The 5,683-nt window shown below is 45.8% G+C and overlaps 1 long non-coding RNA gene across 1 annotated transcript; it reads left to right on the forward strand.

The window, feature by feature from the left end:
- The first annotated feature begins 303 nt into the window (after nt 1–303).
- LOC310709926 lies at nt 304–5,450 on the forward strand. The gene is made up of 2 exons (XR_014527714.1): nt 304–1,413; nt 5,182–5,450. It is a non-coding gene; the product is annotated as an uncharacterized lncRNA (long non-coding RNA).
- Nucleotides 5,451–5,683: the final 233 nt, after the last annotated feature.

The raw sequence follows: 5,683 nt of genomic DNA on the forward strand, positions 1-5,683 counted from the left end.
CTGCCCATCTGGCTGGGTTTCCCCAGCTGCTCTGAAGCTCTGGATGGTGAGTTCAAGCCCCATGTTGGGCAAAAGATTGCAGGAAATTGGACTGGGCGACTCTCACAGTCTCTTCCAACGCCACGATTCGAAGACTCTTTCTAAGGTTGGTGTGTGCTCAGAAATGGAGGGAGGATCCAATACGACAGAGGAAGAATGGCAGTCAAAGTTAATAGAATATATAGAAATGGCAGGATTGACAAACGGAAGAAGAGATCAGGATAAAAAAGTATTCAAAGAAGATTGGAAATGTTTTGCAGACTATTTGTTGTTGTTTTTTAAATAATATTTATTGAAAATTTTAAGATTACAAAGAAACAAAGAAAAAAGAAGAAGGAAAAAACAAGTAACATTTAAACAATACGAATCAATAAAAAAACAAGGTCAAAAAGAGAAAACAAAACAAAACACATAATACATCAAAATCAAAATGCAAAAATAGACAAAAAATTTAAAAACAAATCCAATATTCCCAAATCATTAACTGTCATTACCTTGTTTCATCGACCTCCTCACACCTCCCTTTTTTGTATTCTAGTTATTAATTATCTCAGCAAATCCTCCCATCTTTCATAAATATTCTGTCATTAAATTACCTTAATCTATTTTAACCTTATCTTACCATAAAAGGCCCTAAAACTTAAAATTTAAGTCTTATTTATACCAAATTCTCTTAACCATGACATATTCTTACATAATTCTTTTTAACATTTCTACTAAGACCAAATAATTTCATTCCAACATTTTTCTAATACTCTTTACTTTTACATGATTTCCCTAAATAAATTGTTTAAAACTTTCTTCCAATCTTCATCCAACGTCTCTTTCTCCTGGTCTCGGGTTTTGTCAGTCCTTTCTATCCCATCCATCTAGTCCATCAACCTGGTAACCTTATATCCGAGGCCCTTGGATCTCTTCCATGTCCCATCCGCAGATCTTCTTCATATTTATACCTGTACTTTACTTTGTCTTCTGTTCCTTTCACTCGGGGAGACTCCAGCTTGACAATGTTTTTGTCCCTTCTCGACAGATCACCCCCTTTTCCAAAGTCAACACTGAACTCCATGTGGTATTTAAAAGCATGTTTCAAAGTCCCTCCAAAGTTAAGCACAACTCCGAACACCTCCCGGCCCAAAGCCAGACTTGAAAGGTCAAAACATCCCTGCATAGGGGGGTCTATCCAGCCCCCCATCTCCAAACCAAACAGAACTCTGTCTCTCCAAATCTGGCTTTCTCCAGGTTCATTCGTCAAGTCCAACAACTCATGTTCCTGCTGGGCCACAGTTCCCTCCATCTCTGCCTCACTAGATCCAGCAACAACCTCCTCCCTCATCTGATCTGTCAAAGCACACTCCTGAGTTAAATCCTGAGTGGGTTCTGTTGGAGTTGGAACTTAACGAGTTAAGTTCTTCCCATGATGCCACACCATTCTGACGTCAGCTTTCGAAGCTGGGAGGAGTTTGGGAGGAGTTAGCCAGTCCCACTCTGTGTTCCGTGGGGAAAAGACGCAGGTCTGGCATGGCTGCAAATAGTCCTGGAAATTCCTGAGAAATGTTGGAATAAATGCTGTAAATAGACGAACTGGACTCTGTGTGTTTGTCTGGAAGCTGAATCAAGCTGGTGACAGTTCTACACCGCTGTGTGAAACTCTGCTGAGCCGTGACTGAGTGGCGCAGCTGAGGGAAGCGCGCCGGACCGGGCAGCCATAAATCGCTAATCGAGGTTCGTAAATCAATTAGCGGGGGTCACGGCTAATAACCAAAAGTCACAGGTTATGGATCCTAAATCATCGCTTGTAAAACTGTCACGGAAGATACTGCTGGAATGCGTTTGAAGTCTGCGGTGTCGAGCAGGAGGCAAAGGAGCAGCTGCGGAGTTTGAAAGCAGCTAGCTGAAAAACGCAGAGGTTTGCTGTGGAGCCAGGGGCTGAGAACAGCAGGGTATCGTTTCTCCAGGGAGAGAAGCCAGAGGAGCTGACGTTATTGTAAGTACAGCTTGGGGCCCCCTTGGGAGAACGGAAGAAGATGGCGGACGGCCATGATTCATTCTCCGTACCTTTCGAAAAGTTAAACGGCCAAAATTGGGGAGAATGGAGCAGAAAGCTGAGGGCCTGGCTGGTAGCCAAGGGTCTGTGGGACGCGGTCTTAAGGCCTCCACTGCCTCAACCAGCCGCCGGAGCTGCAGCAGCAGTAATTGCAGATGCGCATGCTTCGCAGAGAAAAAACCAGAAGGCCCTGGGAGCTATAGTGCTCAGTTTGGAGGGTTCAGAGCTGCCCCATGTGGAGGGTTTGGAAACTGCGCATGAAGCTTATGCTGCTCTTGAAAGAGTGCACCACAGGACCACGGCTGGTGCTAAAATCCACACCACCAGGCGTTTGTTTGAAATGAAGCTGCGTCCAGGTGGGGACATAAGACAACATGTTACAGAGATGCTCTCTGTGTTTAATGAACTGCGGCTGTTGCAGGTGAATTTTACAGATGAATTGAAGGTTTATATTTTGCTAAGCTCTCTGGACAAAAGTTATGACAATTTATGTCTAACTCTGGAGTCTATGAGTCCGCAGGATCTGACTTTGGCGTACGTCACAGGACGCTTGGCCGACGAACAGGAAAGGCGCATCAGGGAGAGCAAGTCTGGTGCAGGTAGCTCCACCGGGAAAAAGGGGGGGGCTAAGCAAGATGAGAGCTTTGTTCAGGCTTTTGCCATTCGTCGGTGCTACGTGTGTGGATCTCACAGTCATTTGAAAAGAGACTGCCCACAGCAAGGGAGGGCAGCTGGACAGGAAGGCTTCAAGGACACCTTTCATGGAAATCAGTCGGGTTTCCATGGGAACCAGTCTGGGAGAGCAGGCCAGCCTGGGAACGCAAGAGGAGGACGTGGAAAACAACGTGAGGAGACGTATCAGATAGCAGCGAGCATGGCTTTGTTCGAAGACGGCCGTGTGGAAAATTCCAAGTTTCGTTTTGTTATTGACTCTGCAGCTAATCGCAATTTGATTCCAGAGACACCTGCTGTCGAGAGGTGGAACTGCACGGCAATTCCTGCCGGGAAATCTGTACTGTTTGCAAATGGACAGAAAGGAAATTTGACTAACGTTGTAAATCTGCATTTTCGTATTTTACAGGAAACGCTGGAGTGTTGTACCGTTCCTGGGATGAACCACTGTCTTTTATCTGTGCCTTATCTACTGAAAATGGGATTTACGGTTTGTTTTCAGGGTGATGTGTGCACAATCTCCAAAGGAGGGAGGATGCTTGCCAAGGTTAAAAAGGGGCAGAATGATCTCTTCATTCTTAAAACGTCTCTGGAGGGTGATGGGAAGGTTAAGAAAGCACAAGCACTGCGTGCTACAATTCCCAATCATGATGAATGTGTCCATATTTGGCATGCTAGGACGGCACATAGTTCAGTAGAAGAACTACAGGTGCTGCCGGAGGTTTCTAAAGGGTGTAAGATTTTAGAATGTGGACATGCTGTAAGTTGTGAAACTTGCAAGCTGGCAAAGGTAAAAGGATGCAGTTATCCAAAAGTTGAGAGGACAACCACTAGCCCTTTTGAACAAATTCACGTAGATTTGTGGGGTCCTGTAAAAGAACCAAGTCTGGGAGGGTCAAGGTTTCTGCTCTCGATACAGGATAATTTTACACAGAATTCCTGGACACACGGTCTCAAATCCAAGGGTGATGCAGCACAGCTGATCAAACGTTGGATTGAGGAGGTGGAAGTAAAGTTTTCCACCAAAGTGCAAGCTGTCACAAGTGACAGGGGAGCTGAGTTTACAGGTTCTGCTTTGCAGAAGTACTTTCGCAAGAAAGGGATACGTCACACAGTGACTTCACCCAATCAGAGGGGGGAGGCAGAGCTCAAGTGTCAGGCTCTGGTTAAAACTGCACAGGTGTTGCTGAAAGATTCTGGGTTACCTCCAAGGTTTTGGCTGGAGGCAATCAAGTATGTGAGCTTCACCTGGAACCGCACCTACAATTCCATGGTAGGGGACACACCGTTTGGGCTGTTGCATGGCAGGAAACCCCAGATTCATTTTTTGCGTATGTTCGGGTCACATGCGTCTGTGTCAGTACCTGCTGCGTTGCAGGGGCCAGATGGATCCAGGTTCCGGAAAATGATCTTCTGTGGGTATGAGCCAACAGCAAGTGCATGGAGGTTTGCATTTCCATCAGGTGATCAGAGTAAGTTACTGATCAGCAAGCACGCTGAGTTCTATGAGCAGGATGAAAAGTCAAAACCTGCTTCCAAGCGTGATGTTCTTTCAGAATGTCTTTCTGATTCAGAACAGGAAGATTCTGAGGGGGAGGAAGAAGAAACTGAGTCTGATGATGACGATCAGGTAACTGACCAAAGTCAGGAACAGGAGGAGGTATCTGTAATTTCTCCACAGGTTAAGAGAACACCCAAAAGCGAGCCCAGTTCTCCGGTGAGTGTAATGGAGAGGGTTCGAAAACGTTTTAAGTCAGAGGGGGAATCCCGTGAGGCTGAGGACACAGGTCCTGGTGGCAGTGAGTCAGTGGTAACATCTGAGTTTGTGCCCAGAAGGTCTAGTCGCTCAACAAAGGGCATTCCGCCGGAAAGGTACCAAGCAACAAGTGCGTGGGCCTGGTTCGCACAGTGTGATTCTGGGAATGTTGAAGGGGTTCAACAGGTGCCTGGGAAAGATGCTGGGAAGGAGCACAAGGCAAAGGGAAAGGTGTTGAACTCAAAAGGGTCTTGTCAGAAGGTGCGGCAAGGGAGGGTGTTGGAGTTGGAACTTAACGAGTTAAGTTCTTCCCATGATGCCACACCATTCTGACGTCAGCTTTCGAAGCTGGGAGGAGTTTGGGAGGAGTTAGCCAGTCCCACTCTGTGTTCCGTGGGGAAAAGACGCAGGTCTGGCATGGCTGCAAATAGTCCTGGAAATTCCTGAGAAATGTTGGAATAAATGCTGTAAATAGACGAACTGGACTCTGTGTGTTTGTCTGGAAGCTGAATCAAGCTGGTGACAGTTCTACACCGCTGTGTGAAACTCTGCTGAGCCGTGACTGAGTGGCGCAGCTGAGGGAAGCGCGCCGGACCGGGCAGCCATAAATCGCTAATCGAGGTTCGTAAATCAATTAGCGGGGGTCACGGCTAATAACCAAAAGTCACAGGTTCTATATAAGTGCCCACTGCCTGTCCAAACTTTCTGATCCCAACAGTCATCAAATCCATCTTCTCATGTAACTGTTCCAATAAAGCACTTGTCTTACAAAAGGCCAATACCAGAGCCTCCGAGTACATTGTTGTTGAAGGTCAGAGTCTGTTCCCACAATCTTAATCTATTGCAGCTGCAAAGCTCCCCAGTTCGAATTTAATAACAGTTTCACAAGCTCCCTCTAGGGGAAAAAGCTTCTATTTGTATCCATCTCTCTCTCTCTTTCTTTTTTTTAAAAAAGCAAATCTAACAACAAAGTTTCATTTTTCAGATATTTTGTCAATATTTTGTTCCTTTTAGATGCGAAGGGGAACAATGGAATCAATGTGTTTCTCTTCTTTTAACTATCTGTCAAAGACGTTTGTCTATAGTCAATGAACTTCCCGAAGACGTCTGTCCTGACACCCCGCTCCCAGGTTCAGGACGGTGGAGAATTGCTTTTCTTTGCTTGTCTTCTG

Source organism: Podarcis liolepis (genome assembly GCF_965112155.1).
Source record: "Podarcis liolepis genome assembly, chromosome: 6".
NCBI lineage: Eukaryota > Metazoa > Chordata > Lepidosauria > Squamata > Lacertidae > Podarcis > Podarcis liolepis.